We start from the raw sequence: 27,820 nt of genomic DNA, 5'->3' as shown, positions 1-27,820 counted from the left end.
CATTAGATGAGTACTTATTGTATGCTTGTTTTTTTGCGATAGAGTACCCGGAGTGTGCCGCTTGTTGCTTCGACTCGCTAGGTTTTGCGGATCATCAGCAAGGCAAGTAACACTTTGATCATATACCTTCCATACCCAGTTTTCATTGCATTAGATCTATTCCTCAAACACTTGCATGATTAGGATCTAATTAAACTGTGGGTACTGGGAAGTAGTTGAGGTAGTACCTATTACCTGTTTTCTATTCAAACCCTTGGGAGTTACTTCTACGTTGCTTTTATTATTGCCATGCTATGCTCGTAGACGTGGATTGGGTTCGAGAGATATTCATGACAGATGTGAGATGTTTAATAATGGTTCAACTTAAGGTGGCAACTAACACTCACATCTGGGTGGATTGAGGCACCTGGAGAACCCAGTGTTGTCTGTATGTATAAGGTCCGCCACCGAGGCTCAAAGGGATCATAAGATTATTCATGCTAGAAACTTCCGTGTGCAGCCACAAGCTATTATGGGCTCTAGCATAGCTGAGTAGGTTACAGGATCTCTTGAAGAGGTGGACTAGCAGATGTAGGGGAAAGTAGGTGTACCAGTCCATCCAGAGTAAAGAGTGATTGTTTCTGAAAGACTGTGTCTCGGTCATCCGTTTCTCAAACATCATGCAGTGGGAGAATCAAGCGGAGGCGATCGAGTCTTGTGGGGAAAAGTGCGCAAACCTCTGCAGAGTGTACAAACTAATCATGGTTAGCCGTGTCCCCGGTTATGGACAACTTGAGTATCTAGTACCTGGATTATCATTTGAATCTCATCACCGTGATACTTATAATTAATTTTGTTGGGTTAAAGATGACACTTAATTGGGATTGAGTTGGAGGTACCTTCTCAATGTTTCAACCACCATGATAGTTAAATAAAATTTATTCCTTTGAAGTAGGATAAAATTGGCTTTTCGCAAAACTGTAACCATAGAGCTTTCCACCAGCCATATATGCATGTAGTATAGCATTATTGTTGTTCATTACTCTCTATGTGTTACTTTGCCAGCATATTCTATGTGCTGACCCGTTTTCGGGCTGCAACGTTTCATGTTGCAGACTTTTCAGACGACGAGTAAGGTGCCTTAGGTCGTGGTCTTATACTCAGTGATGCCGCTGGAGTTGATGGACTCACTTATCTTCCAAGCCTTCCGCTGTTATCGTTGTTAGATGGCCTTAAGCCATGTTTATCATACTTAAACTCTTCGGAGTTATTCGATGTAATAAGTGTGTGATTGCTACTCTGTTATAAATCCTCCATTTGTACTGTGCGTGTCAGCATTACTGATCCAGGGATGACACTGGTGCACAGCAGCACAGACCATTTGAGGTCTGGTCGCTACAGCCGCCACCTCCGCCGCTCGCCGGCGCCGATTCCGGCCAAGTCCGGCGAAGCTACGGCCACCACTGGATGCGGCGCTGCGAGCTCGTTCGAATGAGACTAGCCCCGCTCCTCCCCGAGCCCCGTAGGTGAAATCCGGCAAGATCCGAGCTGCGCCGCCGCGTTTGGCGTCGCCGGCGTTGAGCCGCCGGCCGTTCTGAGCTGGCACACCTGGGGCAACCCCCTGGGTCGCTGCCAGTGGGTCCTGGTGGCCCAGTTGACTGGGTTGACCCCAATCAACTGCTGACTGGGCAGGCCCCAGCCACTGACATGCGGGCCCCGCCGCATAATTAACAAAAAAAATGTTTTTATAAATAAAACTAATTAATTAATTTAAATAGGCACTGACAGGTGGGGCCTACCTGCTAATAACCTTGTTTAAGTTAATTATAAAACTCTATTAGTGCCCTGTCAATGACATGTGGGTCCCACTGGACCCACCTGTCTGGTTTGACTGGTCAGCCGACCTGTTGACCTGCTGACGTCAGCATTACCTCATGCTGACGTCATAATTCATTTTTGCTTAATTCAAATAATTCCAGAAATTCAAATAATCTTTGAAAATTCATATCTTTTAAACCGTAACTCGGATGAAAATGTTTTCTACATGAAAGTTGCTCAGAACGACGAGACGAATCCGAATACGCAGTCCGTTCGTCCACCACACCTCCCTAACCTATCGAACTCGCAACTTTCCCCCTCCGGTCCATCTGTCCGAAAACGCAAAACATCGGGAATACTTTCCCGGATGTTCCCCCCCTTCGCCGGTACCACCTACTGTCGCGTTAGGACACACCTCGCACTGCTCATTGTCATGTCACGCATCGTCATGTTTATGTTTGCATTGTATTTACTGTTTCTTCCCCCTCTTCTCTCCGGTAGACTACGAGACCGACACTGCTGCTGCCCAGTTCGACTACGGAGTTGACGACCCCTCCTACTTGCCAGAGCAACCAGGCAAGCCCCCCCTTGATCACCAGATATCGCCTATTCTTCTCTATACTGCTTGCATTAGAGTAGTGTAGCATGTTACTGCTTTTCGATATCCTATCCTGATGCATAGCCTATCCTTGCTACTACTGTTGTTACCTTTACCTGCAATCCTACATGCTTAGTATAGGATGCTAGTTTTCCATCAGTGGCCCTACATTCTTGTCCGTGTTCTGTGCTATACTATCGGGCCGTGATCACCTGGGCGGTGATCACGGGTATATACTATATACATGACACATGTGATGACTAAAGTCGGGTCGGCTCGTAGGAGTACCCGCGAGTGGATCATTGTGGCGGAGCGACAGGGCAGGTTGAGACCACCTAGGTGAGAGGTGGGCCTGGCCCTGGTCGGCGTTCGCGGTTACTTAACACGCTTAACGAGATCTTGGTATTGGATCTGAGTCTGGCCATTTGGTCTATACGCACTAACCATCTACGTGGGAGTAGTTATGGGTATCCCGACGTCGTGGTATAAGCCGAAGCTCTTTTGACGTCAGCAACTGAGTGGCGCGCGCCGCATTGGACTGTAAGCTCGCGCTTGTATTAAGGGGGCTAGGTCTGCTTCCGGCCGCGTACGCAACGTGCAGGTGTGCATAGGGCGATGGGCCCAGACCCCTGCGCGCATAGGTTTAGACCGGCGTGCTGACCTCTCTGTTGAGCCTAGGTGGGGCTGCGACGTGTTGATCTTACGAGGCCGGGCATGACCCAGAAAAGTGTGTCCGGCCAAATGGGATCGAGCGTGTTGGGTTATGTGGTGCACCCCTGCAGGGAAGTTTATCTATTCGAATAGCCGTGTCCCTCAGTAAAAGGACGACCCGGAGTTGTACCTGGACCTTATGACAACTAGAACTGGATACTGAATAAAATACACCCTTCCAAGTGCCAGATACAACCCGGTGATCGCTCTCTAACAGGGCGACGAGGAGGGGATCGCCGGGTAGGATTATGCTATGCGATGCTACTTGGAGGACTTCAATCTACTCTCTTCTACATGCTGCAAGATGGAGATGGCCAGAAGCGTAGTCTTCGACAGGACTAGCTATCCCCCTTTTATTCTGGCATTCTGCAGTTCAGTCCACTGATATGCCCCTTTACACATATACCCATGCATATGTAGTATGGCTCCTTGCTTGTGAGTATTTTGGATGAGTACTCACAGTTGCTTCTCTCCCTCTTTTCCCCCTTTCCTTTCTATCTGGTTGTCGTAACCAGATGTTGGAGTCCAGGAGCCAGACGCCACCGTCGACGACGACACCTACGACACTGGAGGTGCCTACTACTACGTGCAGGCCGCTGACGACGACCAGGAGTAGTTAGGAGGATCCCAGGCAGGAGGCCTGCGCCTCGTTCGATCTGTATCCCAGTTTGTGCTAGCCTTCTTAAGGCAAACTTGTTTAACTTATTTCTGTACTCAGATATTGTTGCTTCCGCTGACTCGTCTGTGATCGAGCACTTGTATTCGAGCCCTCGAGGCCCCTGGCTTGTATTATGATGCTTGTATGACTTATTTATGTTTTAGAGTTGTGTTGTGATATCTTCCCGTGAGTCCCTGATCTTGATCGTACACATTTGCGTGCATGATTAGTGTACGGTCAAAACGGGGGCGTCACAAGATGAATCCTGACGGACAAACTAGACGAAGATCAAAGCTCAAATTAAAGATAAACTCGTAGAAAAGGGGCCGTCGATAGATGTCCTAATTAACATAGCCGGCTTGACCTAGATGGCAGCCGAGTAGTCTTCGTGCATGTGCCCCCAATGACTAGCCCAACTCAGTTGTCGCTGCTTAACCCTCGCAGTGATCCGAAGCACATGACACCTAATTTTGCGAGATGACAAGAAACCTTTTTTTAGATGTCTCACCAGAACTACAGCCTTGTACAACACAACTTGCAGGATATGTAGACGATAGCCAATCCAGGGGTGTCTGCTGGAGTCTAGTCACATGCATGGACGAACTGATCTTCCGTGTCTTGTAGGGACCGTCCAGGTACCAACGTATGTACTTCTATTAACTCACATGACTTGCGGGGCCGGGGAGTGTGCCTATGGTCGGTTCTCAATTGCGGTCCCACATGTGTGTGCAAATGCAATATGACACGCGTTCCATTCGGAGAGCGGCGTGCCAGACCGACCGACCGTCTGGGGTGCGACGCAAACGCGACGAGCGTGCTGTATACTCCGTACATGTGTACCGCCGTTTTATTGAGGCTTTGCTCCATGGCGCAATCCATGGATACAAAATTAGTATATTCTAATATTTAAAAGTCGAGGGCGGGGCTTTTCCCGCATGGTAGGCGGGGCAGTTCCGCCTAGTCAGTTCGACAGAGACGCGAGAAGATGAGGGAGTAGGCTGCTGCAGACATAGGGCTGTGCGATTTGACAGTGAGTTACTGCTGGATAGGTGGGGCCCGGTGATTTGACATGCCATTATCATTTTAACTGCGGCGCTACGACCGGCTTGAGTCTCCCGATTCCTGACCACCTCCATACAGGTGCCTCTCCCGATGCTCCACCATGTAGAGGCTGGCTCTTGCTTGAGAGCCCACTCCTCCCCTTTTTCCTTGCCTCTTTCCCCCACATATGCAAAAATGCCATGTAAAGCGGGCTTATAGCCCACTATTGTACTTGATCCTACAGGTGCTAAGCCTGCCACATAGGCATAAAGTCTGATGTGGCAAGTTAATTAAGAAGAGAGAGACTAGTTTGGTGACCCCAGGAAGAAACGGTGTAAGCGTGTGTACCTAGATGAGGCAAACTTAGCAACAAAAAACTAAGCACCTATGCATTGGGGACTTGAGTTGCTAAGCCATTTAATGCCCATAGCACCTCATCTAAGCACCATTTCATTGGAAGAGGTCACTCCTTGGCAAATGCAATAAATACTATGAGAGATAGAGAGAAGTAAACAAAAAATACTCTTATAACCAACCTTATAGCTAACCTTGTTGTATGAGTGACTAAGTGATGACTATGTATGACATGCCAACATCAGATAGCCTAACGCACCATGTTAAATCTCCAAGGGCGCGACCGCGCGAGCGAGGCGACGGTCATGGTAGGCGCGACCATGATATGGGCTGCTGGCAGCCCTTGGATCTGAGATCGAACGGCCGCATGCTAAGTTGCTGAAAATTTGCAAAATAACCCTCCAGGATAGGATGTTCACCCATAGGTCTAGAATCACGCCATCCAACCGTTCGATCTTAGATCCAAGGGCTCTCGGAAGCCCGTATCATGGGAGAATGGAAAGCTTCGTATCACCTATAATTTTCCCGACGCTTGACATGACATCGAAAGCCATTTAATTGGGCGTCGAGTAGACATGACATCTAATTGGGCCCCCATAGTACGGTGCATGAATCCATTTATCCACCAGGCAAGCCACTACCCTGACATTCGCACGCGCCCCCACTCGACATTTTTACAATCGATAAACCGCTCCTAGTCGTCTCGTCCTTTCACATTACAGCAGTTCCACTAATCCTAACCCTCCTCCCAAATCCATGGCGTCCCAAATCTCCATGATCGGCGGTGAATACAAGGTTAGAACCATCACCGGCGATGAGTTCAACGTCATCGACACCCGTTCTTCCGCAACGGTGAAAGAATGCCTTGCTCGCTTCAAACGCATGTTCGAAAACTCAAATGATGAGTGGGTCGCTGGGCTAGATGTTGAGTACACCACAGTCCTGGGAAGCGAGAAGAAACTAAAGGAGGCAGAGAAGAAGAAGCCCGCCGTGATCCAGGTTTGCGTGCATGACTTATGCTTGGTCTACCACATATGCCATGCCGACGTTGAGTGCGAGGAATTTAAGAAGTTCCTCAAGGGCAGCCGAGTAAAATTCGTTACTGTAGACTTTAGGAACGACAAGGAAATCCTGGGTCGGATAGGCCTCGTTGTAGGCGACCCCTTCGACCTCCAGAAGGAAGGGCTGGTGCCCTCCCTTGATCAGCCTTCAATGTTGACCCTGGCAGGAGCCATGGTTCATCCTTCGTACGGTGAACTGAAGAAACCTCCGCACACGTTTCATCGTGCATGGTAGTGGACTGTACTAGATATAGACCACATCTACTACACTGCAATGGATGGCTACCTTTGTTTCAATATCTACAAGGGTTGGACGAAGAGCAAGAGCCAAGTGTGCGGTTCAAGCAAAGAAGTATCGCCCAAGAGGAAGAGGGACAAGGACGAAGTCGAGGACGTGGATGAGGACTCCGAGTAAGGTGGCAGTGTCGTTGCTCATGGTGGTTCTAATGCAGTGTCTACCGCATTAGTTGTTTAGTTTAATTTTTGGTGTGCTTAGTTTTATTCGAGGGGTGTGTTGTGCTGAGCCCCCAGCAGAACTATGTTATGTTTCTTCTCGTTATATTTCGTACATTTCATCTTTTAGTTGGTATAGTACTACCACTCGTTTCTTGACATTATATACGTACAATATATATGGCCAACATCATATAGCCAGCAGTTTAGTTGTCATAAAAATTCAGGGTGCTTAGTTTTGTCAAAGAATTCCAGGGTGCTTAGTTTTGTTTGAGGGGTGTGTTGTGCTGGACACCATTAACTTATCATTGTGAGAATCGGCTTATTTTTGTCATGTAACATGGTCCACGGGTTTGACGTGAAAAACAATGTCTAATGGCATTTCTGAGCAAACATCTAACTTAACGATGGCATTTTTTAGATATCTAATTGCATTTTTGAGCAGGCATCTCACGGATCGATGGCATTTTTTGAGTAGTTGTAACTTCTAATGGCAAAACTGAGTAGTGATACACACCTAGTGGCACAAATAATAAGAACCCAAGAATTAAATAGGTATGCTTATTTCTTTATTTCTTTATACCTTTGTGTGCGAAACAATATACGCTGCCTCCCCCCCCCAGATTTTCTTTACAGAGGAAACATAGAACTATATGAGTGCCCTGTTAAATCTTGGAATTATTCTGGTTCGTTTGGCCTTTTTTATACATTAATTGAAATTCTGGTCAATTAATGTGCATAATTCAAATTTGAACTACAACCACATGCTCCCGTGCACCAAAGTTGACTGGAAAATCACATGTGTGTCCTCGGGTGAATTTCTAGGTCCCATGCAAGAAATGTGTAACGCCCCGAGACCGACGCTCCAGACGCCTTCCATGTTTTTTGAGCTTCGTCATGTGATTTATTTGTTTGTTGCATTCATTAACGCATCATCCGCATCGCATCCGCATGTTTTCATAAAACTTGCATTCGCTCGTCGTTGTCGTTTCTCCCTTTGTCTTCATCACCTTCCCTCGGATCGCCTTGCCTGCATTGACCGTTCCAGACCAATCGGGTTTTCGCTTCCCTCTTGGCCGTGACCGCCTAACCCCTCTTTGTGCAGAGCATCGACCCCTCGCCCGTGTCCGAAACTTCCCCGAACCCGAACCGGACTTTCGTTACCGTTGGGTCCGGATCATCCCCAGACATCTATAAAATATCTCTGTTTTCTTATTTGGACTCCCTAACCTATCTATTCTCGACCGCCCGATTACGATCGGACGGACCAGATTAACCCCTACCCAAAATCAACCTACTATATAAACAGCCTAACCCTAGTCCAATCCATCCATCCCGTTTCCGCCGCCAGCCGACCAACTCCCTCCTTCCTCGGGATCCTCCCAGATCCCCTTCGCTCCAACCAGCGCAGCCAAGCCTCCACCTTCTCCTCCAAATTCCCACGCCGCCGTCACCCTCTCCATTTCCCTCGGGATCACCAACAAGCCAACAACTAGCGCTCACCTCCAGATCCACAAATCCATCCATCCCGTAGCCACCTCGCCCGATCTCCTGCTCGTTCGAGCCCCTGTCCAGGTGCTCCCGCAACGACCCAGCGCCGGCCTCCCGCGCTCAGCCGCCTCCTTGCCGGTGCTTCTCCGTCGAAGGTTCCCAGCCAGCAGCGGCAGTCACCAGGAACCGCCCGTTCCTCCTTCTCCTTTCGTTTTTCCCCTGGATCTCGCTCTCTCTCAGAATCTCTCATCTCTCTCGTTTCTCTTCGCAGGAAAGAAACCATGGCCGCCCGTCCATGGAGATGGAGCATCGCCGCCCTGGTCACCTGCCACCTCGGGTCGCCTCTGCGTCGTCCTTGCCGCCCGCTTGTGCTCCGCTGCGCCACCACCCTGCTCCGTCGTCGGCCACCTCTTCGAGCAGAGCCGCCGGACCAGCAGCCGAGCCATGGCCTCCACGACTCGCTCAAGCCCCCTTTGTTCGCCGCTTGGACGCCGCCAAGCCGTGGAGCCGTCGCCGTTCCTCCTTCGCCGCCTGGATCCGGCCCCTTCGTCCGTCCTCGCCGGAGAGCGCGCCAAGTCCACCGCCGTCGCCAAGCTCCATGGCGCCGCCTCCTCTGCTTCGTCCCGTGCGCACGAGCCCAACAGGAGAGGAGCTCCTCCATGCCGTGTCTGCCTCCCTCCGCCTCGCCAAGTCCCTGAACCGCCAGGTCCACAGGAGCCAAGCTCGCCGACGGCTTCCTCGAGGTCCGGCCGGACTCCTCCAACCGCGCCCCTCCTTGTCGCCAGGAGCTCGCGCCAAGTCCGTCGTCGTCGTTCTGCTTCACGGAGACGAGGACGAGCACGAGCCCTTGCCTCCTGCCGCGTCTGCAGCCTGCCTCCTCTACAGCGTCGCACCCAAGTACCACGTCGCCGGTAGCCGTTCCCGCCGTCCGTCGCCATAAACCTGCTGTTGTCGCCTCTGTTCTTGAGTAACGAGCAGCAGCTTGCTCGCCTCGCCTCGCGTTGACCGCGTTTTCACCAAATCCAACTCCAGGCCCAGCGCCCCCTTTCCGGCCTCACCTTCCCACCGCCCTGGGCCAGGCCCAGCTGGGTGAGCTTCCAGCGCCCATGCTCCCATCGGGCCAGTCAGATTTGGCCCGATGTAGTTTTTTTTCCTGCCTGCAATTTTATCAATTATCCAGTGATTTACCTGTTTTACAGAAAAGTCCCTCTAGATCATGCATTTAATAACTCACAAATGGTGCATCGGTTTAAAATGTTTTTAATATGTAAAATGCTTAGAATTCTGTCTAGTTTCATAATATGCAACTTTCATCTATGTTTAAAATGTTTAAAATGTTGTTTGTTTAAATTTGCTCAAATGCCATGCTAAAATGATTTATTTCATAACTAATTAACCGTAACTCGGAATTTAATAAACTTTATATGTAAATGGGGTAGAAAAATGCCTAGTTTAACATGGTGCACTTTATTTTGCTGTTTAACAACATTAAAATTGTGTTTAGGGCAGAACAGTACCAAATCCAAAATATGCATATGAGGATTTTCCGGAATTGTTGTTTGTTGTTCCGGCCTCATTTAAACTTGCCTAAATAGTCAGTTTAATTATGTTTCACCTCTTGCCATGTTAATCAACATTTAATCTTGTCTTGTTCATAAACGAGAGCAAACTAAATAACTTGAATGTGGTGTTTCGTCAATATGCAACTCGTTGCATATTGAGCTCCACTTAACTTGTAGTTTTGTTTGTGCACTTTGTCATGCCATGCCTCTTCAAACCGGGCATGCATCATACTTGATTGTGCATCATGCCATGTTTATGTGATGGTTGTTTATCATGTTGTTTGCTTCTTTCCGGTGTTGCTTCTTCGGGTTAGTTCTGATAACGTCGCGTTTGTGAGGATTCGTTCGACTACGTCCGTTTGTCTTCTTCATGGACTCGTTCTTCTTCCTAGCGGGATTTCAGGCAAGATGACCATACCCTCGAAATCACTTCTATCTTTGCTTGCTAGTTGTTCGCTCTATTGGTATGCCGCGCTACCTACCACTTGTTATATCATGCCTCCCATATTGCCATGTCAAGCCTCTACCCCACCTTTCCTAGCAAACCGTTGTTTGGCTATGTTACCGCGTTTGCTCAGCCCTTCTTATAGCGTTGCTAGTTGCAGATGAAGTTTGTTCCATGTTGGAACATGGATATCATGAACTTTGTTGGGATATCACAATATCCCTTATTTAATTAATGCATCTATATACTTGGTAAAGGGTGGAAGGCTCGGCCTTATGCCTGGTGTTTTGTTCCACTCTTGCCGCCCTAGTTTCCGTCATACCTGTGTTATGTTCCTTGATTTTGTGTTCCTTACGCGGTTGGGTGATTTATGGGACCCCCTTGACAGTTCGCTTTGAATAAAACTCCTCCAGCAAGGCCCAACCTTGGTTTTAACATTTGCCACCTGAGCCTTTTTCCCTTGGGTTCTGCAGACTCAAGGGTCATCTTTATTTTAAACCCCCGGGCCAGTGCTCCAAACTAGAGCCCTTTGCAGCGCCACCTCGGGGAAACTTGAGGCCTGGTTTTTAGTTGTACGGACTGCTCATCCGGTGTGCCCTGAGAACGAGATATGTGCAGCTCCTATCAGGATTTGTCGGCACATTCGGGCGGCTTTGCTGGTCTTGTTTTACCATTGTCGAAATGTCTTGTAAACCGGGATTCCGAGACTGATCGGATCTTCCCGGGAGAAGGAATATCCTTCGTTGACCGTGAGAATTTATAATGGGCTAAGTTGGGACACCCCTGCAGGGTATTATCTTCCGAGAGCCGTGCCCGCGGTTATATTGCAGATGGGAATTTGTTAATGTCCGGTTGTAGAGAACTTGACGCTTGACTTAATTAAAATACATCAACCGCGTGTGTAGCCGTGATGGTCTCTTTTCGGCGGAGTCCGGGAAGAGAACACGGCTTTTGGGTTATGTTTGACGTAAGTAGGAGTTCAGGATCACTTTTTGATCATTACTAGTTGACGACCGTTCCGTTGCTCCTCTTCTCACTCTTATTTGCGTATGTTAGCCACCATATATGCTTAGTGCTTGCTGCAGCTCCACCTCACTACCCCTTTCCTACCCATAAGCTTAAATAGTCTTGATCTCGCGGGTGTGAGATTGCTGAGTCCTCGTGACTCACCAGATACTTCCAAAACAGTTGCAGGTGCTGACGATACCAGTGCAGGTGATGCAACCGAGCTCAAGTGGGAGTTCAACGAGGACCTTGGTCGTTACTATGTTTCGTTTCCGGATGATCAGTAGTGGAGCCCGGTTGGGACGATCGGGGATCTAGCATTTGGGGTTGTCTTCTTTTCTTTTGGTTCCGTAGTCGGACCTATGTATGTACTCTGATTGATGTATGATTTATTTATGTATTGTGTGAAGTGGCGATTGTAAGACAACTCTTTATCCCAGTCTTGTTCATTACATGGGATTGTGTGAAGATGACCCTTCTTGCGACAAAACCACAATGCGGTTATGCCTCTAAGTCGTGGCTCCACACATGGGAGATATAGCCGCATCATGGGTGTTACAAAATGGGAATGAAATTCAAACATCTGGGCATCGTGGTTCGGCCGAGAACATTGAGAAGCTTGGTTATAAAATTCTTGTGAATCCATAACACGCCTGAAAATCATGAAACTTGGAATGGTGTCATGTCATGGTACTACCATGCTGTGGTAAAAAAATTGCAGAATAGGAACAAGTTTTGGTATAAGTTTCTTGCAAACCGGAGCTTCTCTCAAGGAGGCTCGTGGTTCTGAGAGGGAACGTGTCACCTTTGTGTGCATAATTCAAATTTTAAATACAAGCACATGCTCCAGTGCACCAAAGCTGGTTGAAAAATCACATGCGTGTCCTCAGGTAAATTTCTAGGTCCCATGCCAGAAATGGGAATGAAATTCAAACATCTGGGCGTCATGGCTCGGCTGGAAACATTGAGAAACTTGGTTTTTTAATTCCTGTAAATCCGAAACACGCATGAAAATCATGAAACTTGGCTTGGTGTCATGACATGGCACCAACATGCTGTGGTAATTTTGCTGTCCGATTTGCGAAGGCGCACACATTAACAATGAACAAAGTCATTTTGGAACAAGTGCTGTCACGTTACAATCAGAAACACAAGTATTATTGAAACCGTGGGCGTTCAATTTACCATTTACGTGCCGCCATGCGTCCCCTTTTTTTATTAGCTAGGAGGCGCCGTGCAGGGTAGCTATTTGAGTACGGGAGGCGTGCGATCAGACCCCTGCGCGTGCTTACCGGGAGAAGAGCCCTTTGACCTCCATCTGTCGTCCACCTCTCTCCCAAGGTCTCCATTAATGGCGCCCGAGCCTCTGTTTAATGGCGTGGCATTGTCTCACTCGACTGAGATTTAAGAGAGAGAAAAGAAAATCTGAAAAGAAAATTTTGCACGAATCTTGATGTAAGATCCGACGGACCTATATAGCATCTACTGCGACTTATAGCAAGACTGATGAATATATAAGGATGACGAGAGTGGATAATAATTGTCTTACATAATTAGGAAGATAATTAAAAAAGCCACATGCGGCTACGCCCGAAATACACAAGGGCAAAAGAAGAAGGAAGACACATACAATGATCTGGCTTGCTGATCTCTACTTTCTTTATGCGCTGCAGGTTACGGAGACTAGCTCTCGCGGCAGGCGATGATCTCTTTCATCAGTTTCATGTCCTTAATACGCTGCTTGGCAGCATCCATGGATACCTCCACCAGCCTATTGCGCTCGATGCGGAGCATGGCATTCTCGTCCATAAGTTTATTGATGATGACGCCCGTCCTCTGCAACAAGGCAGCGGTCTCCTCCTGCTTCGCCCTTCCGGCGATCTTCGCCCTCAGCAAGTCGCGCTCGCCCTAGAGCTTCGCATTGCCCTCCCCTAGTTGCCGGATGACGCCGGTAGGCTCGTCCTGCATCCTCGCCCACCTGGAGATCTGATCCATCTGGCTATGGACTATCGCATGCATGCGCCTGTAAGAGTCCTCGCCTGTCCGCGAGAAATTTTCCCAGGCCGCCGCGGTGCGGCGGGACCTCCCTACTGCTTCGGCAGCGCGGCAGGACATCTCTGCTGCTTCCGTGGCGTGGCCGGACCAGTCTACTACATCGACGGCGCAGCGGGACCTCTGTGCTGCTTCGGCGGCGCGGCGGGACCTCTGTGCTGCTACTGCTGCGCGGCTGGTCATGTCGGCTGCTTTCGCGGCGAGGCGGGACATCTCTCGTGCTTCCTCTTCCATGCTCACCTCTCCCTGGTGGAAATCTCTCGACCCAGAACTCACGCTGGCTATGGCTTGATTGACTTGATTGTTTTTTGTGGATGAGGAGTTGAGGAGCAACGTGCAGTCATCTTAGCATAGTAGTATTTATAACCGAGTACTACTAATACACTCCTAAGTGGGAAACCGTTTAGGTTGTGATCGGTGTGAACTGGTTTGCAATTAAATATAGCGTGGTAGTAGTAGTAATATGGAATGTGACGAGACGCGCTCAAAATTTATTGACGGTTCTAGTTTCAAAGTGCGGCACTATTCCCAGATGGCGTAACGTTGGCACGTTTTCTCGGCCGTGGTGTAGCATATGCCATGGTACTAGTTCTTTTTCTACTGCTGTGTACATGCAAAAACTGGCACCGTTGGATACATATCTTACGCTTGGCGTTTGACAGGAATAGCCTCGTGGCGAGCTATAGACTAGTCTTTTTTTCAGACGCATTACACCTATCTCTCGGGACTTCTCGCACGCACCATCACTACTCCCTAGGTCGATGCCACCCACATACAGTTGTACTCTGAGAAGAGGTGCACGCACGCACTCATCCTCTCTCACACACACATCTGTAGCAATGAATTGTAGTGTTCTCAACCATCCAATTGGCTCTATCATAGGTTTCACATTGCTCCTTGGCCTTGAGATTGAGAAGTTTAAAACGCGGAGGCTAAGATGGAGGCGCGAGGTTTTGGTTAATGTGCGGGCCGCACACGGCACCAACACGACACGAGCTTCGTCTGCCTGGTGCACATGCAGTCGGGTGAGTTTCCAAGTATAGACACAACCAGGCCCTCATTGGTATCCGTGCCTCGACTTTGGGTGGTCATAGTGGAGAGTAGCATAGACTAGTTACTAGTCTATGTTACTAGTACCTTCATAGTGGGTAGTGTCATATAGTATATGCATAATTTGGCGACGAGCGCTCTCTATATGTACCACCTTTTTTCTTTAATTACATCTTGTTAGTTTTGCTCCATGGCGCAATCCATCGATACTACTACTGTACAAATGTATACATTTTTTAAAAGGCTAGAGGGCGGGGCAGTCTAGCTTGGTCCTTTTCACAAGAGGCGAGGGCCTTTGTGATTTGACGGCTCATTACTGCTGGAAGGCGGGGCCTTGCGATTTGACTGCTCGTATAAATGTGCCGACGACCTGAGGAGGAGCAAAGAACCGTGCGGTATATACTCAAGTTTTCCACTGGAGTACGACGGAGGAGCACAAAACACGGCAGCCCAGTGCCATATCCTCTACTCTCTACTCTTATTATATATTACTAGCAAGAGGCATTGTTCTATTGGCGATAAAGAATGATCTAATTTGCTAGTCATCTCATTTTTAGCATTGTTCTATTCATGCCTCATAGAGAAGGTGACACGTGCGGCGAAACACCCGAAGCAAAATAAGAAACACAGGAGCAAAACAAGAAGGAGGATTATCACCCCAAAAAAGAAGGAAGACGCACACACAAGTCTGGGGAGCTGCTCTCACTACATGAAGGGTTGCTGGCCGCGGAGTCGTAACTGCTTCTTCATCGCCTCCACGACCTCCATCTCCTTGCGCGTCTCCTCCGCCATCTTGATCATTGTGTCCATGACGCGGGATTTCTCGAAGCGAGCCTTCATCATCTGTTCCATGGCCGCATTACGTGCCTTGACAGCAGCCGGGTGCTCGATGCGGAGCTTCGCCAACTCCTCCTTCTGTTCCATGACGAGGGCCTGCAACATCTTCATCGAGGAACTACTATTCTCATGCAGCTTCTTCCAGCCGGCGTTGTCCTCCTTCAGCAGGTCGAGCTCGTGGCAGAGCTTCGCCTTGTCCTCCTGAAGTTGCAGGATTTCGCCGGTCGCCTTCTTCTCTGAGGCAATGCTCTTCTTCAGCAGCATCACCAAGCCGGCGGTCAACTCCCCCTGCTCATTGAGCTCAGTGGGCATGTCATCGAGGCTCTCCTTCAGCAGCTCCACCAAGCCGTGGATGAACTCCTTCTGCTTATTGAGCTGATCGGGCATGCCGTCGAGGGATAACGACTCCTGCGCCGCCAGCTCGGCATGTTCGCCTCCGCGTCTAGGGCGCTCCTGGGAGCCATCGCCTGCCCGTGAGAGATCTTACGAGGTCTCTACGTGGCGGCAAGCCCTCTCTTTTTTCCGCAGGCTTGGTTGCCGCTCCCTTGTTACGAGTAGTTCTCGACCTAGAGCTCTGCACACCAGCCATGGCAAGGACGGACGAAGAAGGAGGACTTATGAGGAGGAAGCTAGAGTAATTTTTGGTTAGGTAGTTCCCCTTTTTATAACCTAAGTACTAGCACTAGTACTAAAACCTACATAGTGGGAACACGTTCAGGTTTGGTACGTTCTGGTAGGTGTGAGCAGGCTTGCACTTAATTGTAGCACTAGTACTTTCGAATGTGATGGGAACAACGTAAAGATTAATTGATGGTTTTTTGGTTTCGAGGCCCGAAACGGCTCCCGATGAGTTTAGTGGAACATAAATTTCAAGTAGACTACACTGCTCAGATGCGTAAATATTATGTTACTGTCAAAATTTGGCACAAAATAAGAAGGAGACCAATGGAAGTACTACTAGCAACCCATGATTTAACTACTCGCATGTGTGCAGTGGAGTAGTAATGTCTTTCTTCCGCCCTCACGTCAACTCAATTTGCATGCACTGTATTAATTGACCATCAATGAAGTGAAGGACTTTACACGCGTCAAATTATCACATGGAGTGGATCTTGGTACAAAATTGCGTCCGCCCGTGTACCCGCGTGTGCGTGCAAGGGAATGAGTGCGTGCATGGCGTGTGTGCACATCTTTGCTTCATGCATGTACCGCCAGTGCGGCTCAGGGAGGACGAGTACATTCTTCTGGAACCAGCAGCACGTTATTGTGATCAATCCACACAAGGATCTCGCAACAACACCTCCACATGTGCCACGTGGCTTCATGAACTATAAGAGAGACACTGTGTAGCGTGTCATTGTGTTTTGCACATACTCGAAGTACTAGTAAGGTACACGTGCATTGCACACGTCAGATTTTGCAACCAAATTATGAATAAATACCACACTGTAGCATGTAAGCTCTGAGTCATATATGCCTGATGTAGACCTTCGTTTAATTCTTATAGTTCATCTCATTCAAAATCAATTAGTTTTTATAAAAAACCTAGGGCCTCTTTGATTCGTAGCATTTCCAAAATGCGAGAATAGGAAGAACATGGGATTAGAGTGGAATGCCGTCTTGAATCCTACAGGATGGTACGAGTGTTTGATTGTGCATAGAAAAAACACAGAATTCTTTCATAGGGCAATATTCACATTAGTCCCGGTTCAGTCACGAACCGGGACTAATGTGAGCATTGGTCCCGGTTCGTGCGGCTAAGGCATTAGTCCCGGTTCACCTGGGCCCTTTAGTCCCGGTTGGTGCCACGAACCGGGACTAAAGGGTGCGATGCCCATTAGTACCGGTTCGTGGCACCAACCGGGACTAAAGGTTAGACCTTTAGTCTCGGTTGGTGCCACCAACCGGTACTAATGGGCTTTGAGGCATTAGTACCGGTTCATGCCACGAACCGGTACTAAAGGGCCCATTTTCAAACTCTACCCCCCCGGACCGCCTTTTCAGTTTTAGAAAAACAAAAGAAAATGATGGAAATGTCAAAAAAATAAAATAAAATAAGTTTCCCATGTGATATGTGGTCTAGTTGTTGGGAAAATTAACAAATATGAATTTCGACTTTATTTGCAAAATCTCTCTGGAATTTCTTAAAATGGGCATAACTTTTGCATACGAACTCGGATGAAAAAGTTTTTTATATGAAAAATGATCTACTCAAAAAGTTACATCCGAATTTAACCAGGGGAACCCCGTTAAACATTTTCAAAATCCTCAAAAACCTAACAGAAAAAAAGATACGGGGCTTTTAAGATCTGGAGAGGCAAAAAAATTCAAAAAATTTCAAATTGTGGTCAAACTGTGGTCAAACAATGGTCAAACTAATTATTCTAGAATATTAGTGTTACTAAATAATTATTTCAGTTTTTTTGAATTTTGGTCAAATCTGGTCAAACTGTGGTCAAACAGCGGTCAAACAATGGTCAAACTAATTATTCCCGAAATATTAGTGTTACTAAATAATTATTGTTTTTTAAAACAATAGTTTCAAACTCAAACAGTGAAATGTGTCACTTCATGCTCAAGCTAAATTCCTGAGGGTTAATAGAATTGACATCTTACTATTGTCAGGAAAACAACAAGTACAGACTTGGAAACGAGGGAGAATAGAACCCGGAAGTTAAGCGTGCTCAGGATGGAGTAGTGAGAGGATGGGTGACCGTCCGGGAAGTTAGATGATTTGGAATGATGAGGGGTGATTAGAGATTAGAGGATAAATTGAGCAGTGATGAGGGGTGGTGATTAGAGATTAGAGGTTAAAATAATTCAGAAATTTAAAAATCAAAAAAAATTAAAAAAATCGCAATTTTTTTTTAATATCATAAAATTTCCTTTAGTCCCGGTTGCTAACACCAACCGGGCTAAAGGTGGAGCTGCACGTGGCCGCGGCCTTTAGTCCCGATTCGTGTAAGAACCGGGACTAAAGGGGGGAGGCATTAGTAACGACCCTTTAGTCCCGGTTCAAAAACCGGGACTAAAGGCCCTTACCAACCGGGACAAAAGCCCCCTTTTCTACTAGTGGTGGATGGGATGTTTCCTATGAAATCTAGTGCAAATGAATCATATGGAAAAATTCCTATGGTTTACAATCCTACGAATCAAACAACCAAGATAGGAAAAATTCCTAAGGATTAGGATCCTCCAAAATTCCTTCGAGAATCCTTTGAATCAAAGAAGCCCTTAATCTATTTTATGATTCATGGAATTGTGCGTTGTAAAGAATAAAGTAAAAACAAATAATGGCAATTCAACTAGAAAAAAAGTTTGGGCAGTTCTGATACAGAAGATTCTAGAACAAAGGAGAACCACTGTTGTTTTGAGATTTGTGCATTATGCTTAAGTTCAACCATGGAGTCTGCTAAATTGTACTATTGGAAATATGCCCTAGAGGCAACAATAAAATGGTTATTATTGTATTTCCTTGTTCATGATAATTGTCTGTTGTTCATGCTATAATTGTATTAACTGGAAACCGTAATACATGTGTGAATACATAGACCACAACATGTCCCTAGTAAGCCTCTAGTTGACTAGCTCGTTGATCAATAGATGGTTATGGTTTCCTGACCATGGACATTGGATGTCATTGATAACGGGATCACATCATTAGGAGAATGATGTGATGGACAAGACCCAACCCTAAGCATAGCACAAGATCGTGTAGTTCGTTTGCTAGAGCTTTTCTAATGTCAAGTATCATTTCCTTAGACCATTAGATTGTGCAACTCCCGGATACCGTAGGAATGCTTTGGGTGTACCAAACGTCACAACGTAACTGGGTGGCTATAAAGGTGCACTACAGGTATCTCCGAAAGTGTCTGTTGGGTTGGCACGAATCGAGACTGGGATTTGTCACTCCGTATGACGGAGAGGTATCTCTGGGCCCACTCAGTAATGCATCATCATAATGAGCTCAATGTGACTAAGGAGTTAGCCACGGGATCATGCGTTACGGTACGAGTAAAGTGACTTGCCGGTAACGAGATTGAACAAGGTATTGGGATACCGGCGATCGAATCTCGGGCAAGTAACGTACCGATTGACAAAGGGAATTGTATACGGGATTGATTGAATATTCGACATCGTGGTTCATCCGATGACATCATCGTGGAACATGTGCGAGCCAACATGGGTATCCAGATCCCGCTGTTGGTTATTGACCGGAGAGTCGTCTCGGTCATGTCTGCATGTCTCCCGAACCCGTAGGGTCTACACACTTAAGGTTCGGTGACGCTAGAGTTGTAGAGATATTAGTATGCGGTTAACCGAAAGTTGTTCAGAGTCCCGGATGAGATCCCGGATGTCATGAGGAGTTCCGGAATGGTCCGGAGGTAAAGATTTATATATGGGAAGTCCTATTTTGGCCACCGGAAAATGTTCGGGATTGTTCGGTATTGTATCGGGAAGGTTCTAGAAGGTTCCAAAGTGGGGCCCACCTGCATGGGGGGACCCACATGAACGTGGGTAGTGGGGGCAAGGCCCCACACCCCTGGTCAAGGCGCACCAAGATCCCACCTTAGAAGGAATAAGATCATATCCCGAAGGGATAAGATCAAGATCCCTAAAAAAGGGGGATAACAATCGGTGGGGAAGGGAAATGATGGGATTTCTTTCCCCCACCTTTGCCAACACCCCAATGGACTTGGAGGGCAAGAAACCAGCCCCCTCCACCCCTATATATAGTGGGGAGGCGCATGGGAGCAGCACCCCAAGCCCTGGCGCCTCCCTCCCTCCCGTGACACCTCTTCCTCCCCGCTTGCGCTTGGCGAAGCCCTGCCGGGTTCCCGCTACTTCCACCACCACGCCGTGGTGCTGCTGGATCTCCATCAAGTTGTCCTCCCCCCTTGCTGGATCAAGAAGGAGGAGACGTCCCCGCTCCGTACGTGTGTTGAATGCGGGGGTGCCGTCTGTTCGGCGCTAGGATCATCGGTGATTTGGATCACGACGAGTACGACTCCATCAACCCCGTTCTCTTGAACTCTTCCGCGCGCGATCTACAAGGCTATGTAGATGCACTCCCCTCTCTCTCGTTGCTAGATGACTCCATAGATTGATCTTGGTGATACGTAGAAAATTTTAAATTTCTGCTACGTTCCCCAACAGTGGCATCATGAGCCAGGTCTATGCGTAGATTCTATGCACGAGTAGAACACAAAGTAGTTGTGGGCGATGATTTGTTCAATTTTCTTGCCGTTACTAGTCTTATCTTGATTCGGCGGCATTGTGGGATGAAGCGGCCCGGACCGACCTTACACGTACTCTTACGTGAGACAGGTTCCACCGACTGACATGCACTTGATGCATAAGGTGGCTAGCGGGTGTCTGTCTCTCCCACTTTAGTCGGATCGGATTCGATGAAAAGGGTCCTTATGAAGGGTAAATAGCAATTGGCATATCACCGTTGTGGCTTTTGCGTAGGTAAGAAACGTTCTTGCTAGAAACCCATAGCAGCCACGTAAAACATGCAACAACAATTAGAGGACGTCTAACTTGTTTTTGCACGGTATGCTATGTGATGTGATATGGCCAAAAGGATGTGATGAATGGTATATGTGATGTATGAGATTGATCATGTTCTTGTAATAGGAATCACGACTTGCATGTCAATGAGTATGACAACTGGTAGGAGCCATAGGAGTTGTCTTAATTTATTGTATGACCTGCGTGTCAATGAAAAACGCCATGTAATTACTTTACTTTATTGCTAACCGTTAGCCATAGTATAGAAGTAATAGTTGGCGAGACAACTTCATGAAGACACGATGATGGAGATCATGATGATGGAGATCATGGTGTCATGCCGGTGACGAAGGTGATCATGCCGCGCCTCGAAGATGGAGATCAAAAGGCGCAAGATGATATTGGCCATATCATGTCACTTTATGATTTGCATGTGATGTTTGTCATGTTTACATCTTATTTGCTTAGAACGACGGTAGCATAAATAAGATGATACCTCACCAAAATTTCAAGAGATGTGTTCCCCCTAACTGTGCACCGTTGCGAAGGTTCGTTGTTTTGAAGCACCACGTGATGATCGGGTGTGATAGATTCTAACGTTCGCATACAACGGGTGTAAGCCATATTTACACATGCGAAACACTTAGGTTGACTTGACGAGCCTAGCATGCAGACATGGCCTCGGAACACAAGAGACCGAAAGGTCGAACATGAGTCGTATAGTAGATACGATCAACATGGAGATGTTCACCGATGATGACTAGTCCGTCTCACGTGATGATCGGACACGGCCTAGTTGACTCGGATCATGTATCACTTAGATGACTAGAGGGATGTCTATCTGAGTGGGAGTTCATTAAAAATTTGATTAGATGAACTTAATTATCATGAACATAGTCCAAAGGTCTTTGCAAATTATGTCGTAGCTTACGCTTTAGTTCTACTGTTTAAGATATGTTCCTAGAGAAAATTTAGTTGAAAGTTGATAGTAGCAATTATGCGGACTGGGTCCGTAAACAGAGGATTGTCCTCATTGCTGCACAGAAGGCTTATGTCCTTAATGCACCGCTCGGTGTGCTGAACCTCGAGCGTCGTTTGTGGATGTTGCGAACATCTGACATACACGTTTTGATGACTACGTGATAGTTCAGTGCGTAATGTCTAACGGTTTAAAATTGTGGCACCAAAGACGGTTTTGAAACGTCGCAGAACATATGAGATGTTCCAAAGACTGAAATTGGGATTTCAGACTAATGCCCACGTCAAGAGGTATGAGAACTCTGACAAGTTTCTTAAGCCTGCAAACTAAGGGAGAAAAGCTCAACCGTTGAGCATGTGCTCAGATTGTCTGAGTACTACAATCGCTTGAATCGAGTGGGAGTTAATCTTCCAGATGAGATAGTGATGGTTCTCCAAAGTCACTGCCACCAAGCTACTAGAGCTTCGTGATGAACTACAACAAATCAGGGATAGATATGATGATCCTTGAGCTATTCGCGATGTTTGACACCACGAAAGTAGAAATCAAGTAGGAGCATCAATTGTTGATGGTTAGTAAAACCACTAGTTTCAAGAAGGGCAAGGGAAAGAAGGGATACTTCATGAAACGGCAAATCAGTTGCTGCTCTAGTGAAGAAACCCAAGGTTGAACCCAAACCCGAGACTAAATGCTTCTGTAATGAGGGGAATGGTCACTGAAGCAGAACTACCATAGATACTTGGTAGATGAGAAGGTAGGCAAGGTCGACAGAAGTATATTGGATATACATTATATTAATGTGTACTTTACTAGTACTCCTAGTAGCACCAGGGTATTAGATACCGATTCGGTTGCTAAGTGTTGGTAACTCGAAATAAAAGGCTACGGAATAAACGGAGACTAGCTAAAGGTGAGATGACGATATGTGTTGGAAGTGTTTCCAAGGTTGATGTGATCAAGCATCGCATGCTCCCTCTACCATCGAGATTGGTGTTAAACCTAAATAATTGTTATTTGGTGTTTGCGTTGAGCATAGACATGATTGGATTATGTTTATCGCAATACGGTTATTCATTTAAGGAGAATAATGTTTACTCTTTTTATTTGAATAATACCTTCAATGGTCTTGCACCTAAAATAAATGGTTTATTGAATCTCGATCGTAGTGATACACATGTTCATGCCAAAAGATATAAGATAGTAATGATAGTACCACATACTTGTGGCACTGCTATTTGAGTCATATTGGGATAAAACGCATGAAGAAGCTCCATGTTGATGGATCTTTGGACTCACTCATTTTTGAAAAGATTGAGACATGCGAACCATGTCTATTAGTATATATGCATGAAGAAAGTCCATACAGATGGATCATTTGGACTCACTTGATTTTGAATAACTTGAGACATGCAAATCATACCACATGGGCAAGATGACTGAAAGGCCTCGTTTTCAGTAAGATGGAACAAGAGAGCAACTTGTTGGAAGTAATACATTTGATGTGTGCAGTCCAATGAGTGCTGAGGCACGCAGTGGATATCGTTATGTTCTTACTTCCCAGATGATTTGAGTAGATGCTGAGAATATTTACTTGATGAAACACAAGTCTGAATTATTGAAAGGTTCAAGTAATTTCAGAGTGAAGTTGAAGATCGTGGTGACAAGAGGATAAAATGTTTGTGATATGATCATAGAGATGAATATCTGAGTTACGAGTTTGGCACACAATTAAGAAATTGTGGAAATTGTTTCACGATTAATACCGCCTGGAACACCATATTGTGATGGTGTGTCCGAACATCATAACTGCACCCTATTGGATATGGTGCATACCATGATGTCTCTTATCGAATTACAACTATCGTTTATGGGTTAGGCATTAGAGACAACCGCATTCACTTTAAATAGGGCACCACGCAATTCCGTTGAGACGACACCGTTTGAACTATGGTTTAGAGAAACATAAGCTGTCGTTTCTTAAAAGTTTGGGGCTGTGACGCTTATGTGAAAAAGTTTTAGGCTGATAAGCTCGAACCCAAAGCGGATAAATGCATCTTCATAGAATACCCAAAACAGTTGGGTATACCTCCTATTTCAGATCTGGAAGCAAAAGTGAGTGTTTCTAGAAACGGGTCCTTTCTCGAGGAAAAGTTTCTCTCGAAAGAATTGAGTGGGAGGATGGTGGAGACTTGATGAGGTCATTGAACCGTCACTTCAACTAATGTGTAGTAGGGCACAGGAAGTTGTTCCTGTGGCACCTACACCAATTGAAGTGGAAGCTTATGATAGTGATCATGAAACTTCAGATCAAGTCACTACCAAACCTCATAGGACGACAAGGATGCGTACTACTTCAGAGTGGTACGTAATCTTGTCTTGGAAGTCATGTTGCTAGACAACAATGAACCTACGAGCTATGGAGAAGCGATGGTGGGCCCGGATTCCGACGAATGGCTCGAGGCCATAAAATCCGAGAGGATCCATGTATGAAAACAAAGTATAGACTTTGAAAGAACTACTTGATGGTCGTAAGGCTATTGGTTACAGATGGATTTTAAAGGGAAGACAGACAATGATGGTAAGTGTCACCATTAAGAAAGCTCGACTTGTCGTTAAGATGTTTTCCGGCAAGTTCAAGGAGTTGACTGCGATGAGACTTTCTCACTCGTAGCGATGCTAAGAGTCTGTTAGAATTATACTGCAGTTACTGCATTATTTATGAAATCTTGCAGATAGGATGCCAAAACATTGTTTCCTCGTCGATTTTCTTGAGGAAAGGTTGTATGTGATACAACTAGAAGGTTTTGTCATCCTGAAAGATGCTAACAAGTATGCAAAGCTCCAGCAATCCTTCTAAGGACTGGAGTAAGCATCTCGGGGTTGGAATGTACGCTTTGATGAGATGATCAAAGATTTTGGGTTTATACAAAGTTTATGAGAAACTTGTAATTCCAAAGAAGTGAGTGGGAGCACTATAGAATTTCTGATGAGTACATGTTGTTGACATATTGTTGATCAGAAATGATGTAGAATTTCTGGAAAGCATACAAGGTTATTTGAAAAGTGTTTTTCAATGGAAAACCTGGATTAAGCTACTTGAACATTGAGCATCAAGATCTATAAGGATAGATCAAAAACGCTTAATAGTGCTTTCAAATGAATACATACCGTGACAAGATTTTGAAGGAGTTCAAAATAGATCAGCAAAGAAGGAGTTCTTGGCTGTGTTACAAGGTGTGAGTATTGAGTAAGACTCAAGACCTGACCACGGCAGAAGAGAGAGAAAGGACGAAGGTCGTCCCCTATGCTTTAGACGTAGGCTCTACAGTATGGTATGCTGTGTACCGCACCTGAAGTGTGCCTTGCCATGAGTTAGTCAAGGGGTACAATAGTGATCCAGGAAGGGATCACATGACAGCGGTCGAACTTATCCTTAGTATCTAGTGGACTAAGGAATTTTCTCGATTATGGAGGTGGAAAGGGGGTTCGTCGTAAAGGGTTACGTCGATGCAAACTTTGACACTAATCCGGATGACTCTGAGTAGTGAACCGGATTCGTATAGTAGAGTAGTTATTTGGAATAGCTCCAAGTAGCGCGTGGTAGCTGCATCTACAAGATGACATAGAGATTTGTAAAGCAGACACAGATCTGAATGTTGCAGACCCGTTGACTAAAACCTCTCTCGTAAGCAAAACATGATCAAACCCTAGAACTCATTGAGTGTTAATCACATGGTGATGTGAACTAGATTATTGACTCTAGTAAACTCTTGGGTATTAGTCACATGGCGATGTGAACTTTGAGTGTTAATCACATGGTGATGTGAACTAGATTATTGACTCTAGTGCAAGTGGGAGACTGTTGGAAATATGCCCTAGAGGCAATAATAAAATGGTTATTATTGTATTTCCTTGTTCATGATAATTGTCTGTTGTTCATGCTATAATTGTATTAACTGGAAACCGTAATACATGTGTGAATACATAGACCACAACATGTCCCTAGTAAGCCTCTAGTTGACTAGCTCATTGATCAATAGATGGTTATGGTTTCCTGACCATGGACATTGGATGTCATTGATAACGGGATCACATCATTAGGAGAATGTTGTGATGGACAAGACCCAATCCTAAGCATAGCACAAGATCGTGTAGTTCGTTTGCTAGAGCTTTTCTAATGTCAAGTATCATTTCCTTAGACCATGAGATGGTGCAACTCCCGGATACCGTAGGAATGCTTTGGGTGTACCAAACGTCACAACGTAACTGGGTGGCTATAAAGGTGCACTACAGGTATCTCCGAAAGTGTCTGTTGGGTTGGCACGAATCGAGACTGGGATTTGTCACTCCGTATGACGGAGAGGTATCTCTGGGCCCACTCGGTAATGCATCATCATAATGAGCTCAATGTGACTAAGGAGTTAGCCACGGGATCATGCGTTACGGTACGAGTAAAGTGACTTGCCGGTAACGAGATTGAACAAGGTATTGGGATACCTGCGATCGAATCTCGGGCAAGTAACGTACCGATTGACAAAGGGAATTGTATACGGGATTGATTGAATCCTCGACATCGTGGTTCATCCGATGACATCATCGTGAAACATGTGGGAGCCAACATGGGTATCCAGATCCCGCTATTGGTTATTGACCGGAGAGTCGTCTCGGTCATGTCTGCATGTCTCCCGAACCCGTAGGGTCTACACACTTAAGGTTCGGTGACGCTAGAGTTGTAGAGATATTAGTATGCGGTTAACCGAAAGTTGTTCGGAGTCCCGGATGAGATCCCGGACGTCACGAGGAGTTCCGGAATGGTCCGGAGGTAAAGATTTATATATGGGAAGTCCTATTTTGGCCACCAGAAAATGTTCGGGATTGTTCGGTATTGTACCGGGAAGGTTCTAGAAGGTTCCAAAGTGGGGCCCACCTGCATGGGGGGACCCACATGAACGTGGGTAGTGGGGGCAAGGCCCCACACCCCTGGTCAAGGCGCACCAAGATCCCACCTTAGAAGGAATAAGATCATATCCCGAAGGGATAAGATCAAGATACCTAAAAAAGGGGGATAACAATCGGTGGGGAAGGGAAATGATGGGATTTCTTTCCCCCACCTTTGCCAACACCCCAATGGACTTGGAGGGCAAGAAACCAGCCCCCTCCACCCCTATATATAGTGGGGAGAAGCATGGGAGCAGCACCCCAAGCCCTGGCGCCTCCCTCCCTCCCGTGACACCTCTTCCTCCCCGCTTGCGCTTGGCGAAGCCCTGCCGAGTTGCTGCTGGATCTCCATCAACTTGTAGATCGCGAGCGGAAGCGTTCCAATGAACGTGGATGACGGAGTCGTACTCGTCGTGATCCAAATCACCGATGACCGAGTGCCGAACGGACGGCACCTCCGCGTTCAACACACGTACGGTGCAGCGACGTCTCCTCCTTCTTGATCCAGCAAGGGAAAGGAGAGGTTGATGGAGATCCAGCAGCACGACGGCGTGGTGGTGGATGTAGCGGGATGCCGGCAGGGCTTCGCCGAGCTTCTACGAGAGAGAGAGGTGTAGCAGGGGAGGAGGGAGGCGCCCAAGGCTGTGTTACTACTGCCCTCCCTCCCCCCCTTTATATAGGCCCCCTGGGAGGGGGGGGCGCCGGCCAAGTCCCATCTAGATGGGGGGGCGGCGGCCAGGGGGGTAACTTACCCCCCAAGTCAAGTGGGGCGCCCCCCACCCTAGGGTTTCCAACCCTAGGCGCAGGGGGGGCCATGGGGGGCGCCCCAGCCCACTATGGGCTGGTTCCCTTCCCACTTCAGCCCATGCAGCCCTCCGGGACAGGTGGCCCCACCCGGTGGACCCCCGGGACCCTTCCGGTGGTCCCGGTACAATACCGATAACCCTCGAAACTTTCCCGGTGGCCGAAACTGGACTTCCTATATATAATTCTTCACCTCCGGACCATTCCGGAACTCCTCGTGACATCCCGGATCTCATCCGGGACTCCGAACAACTTTCGGGTTTCCGCATACTCATATCTCTACAACCCTAGCGTCACCGAACCTTAAGTGTGTAGACCCTACGGGTTCGGGAGACATGCAGACATGACTGAGATGCCTCTCCGGTCAATAACCAACAGCGGGATCTATATACCCATGTTGGCTCCCACATGTTCCACGATGATCTCATCGGATGAACCACGATGTCGAGGATTCAATCAATCCCGTATAC

This window comes from Aegilops tauschii, chromosome 6 (assembly GCF_002575655.3).
Source record: "Aegilops tauschii subsp. strangulata cultivar AL8/78 chromosome 6, Aet v6.0, whole genome shotgun sequence".
Lineage (NCBI taxonomy): Eukaryota > Viridiplantae > Streptophyta > Magnoliopsida > Poales > Poaceae > Aegilops > Aegilops tauschii.
This window is presented reverse-complemented; position numbering follows the sequence as displayed.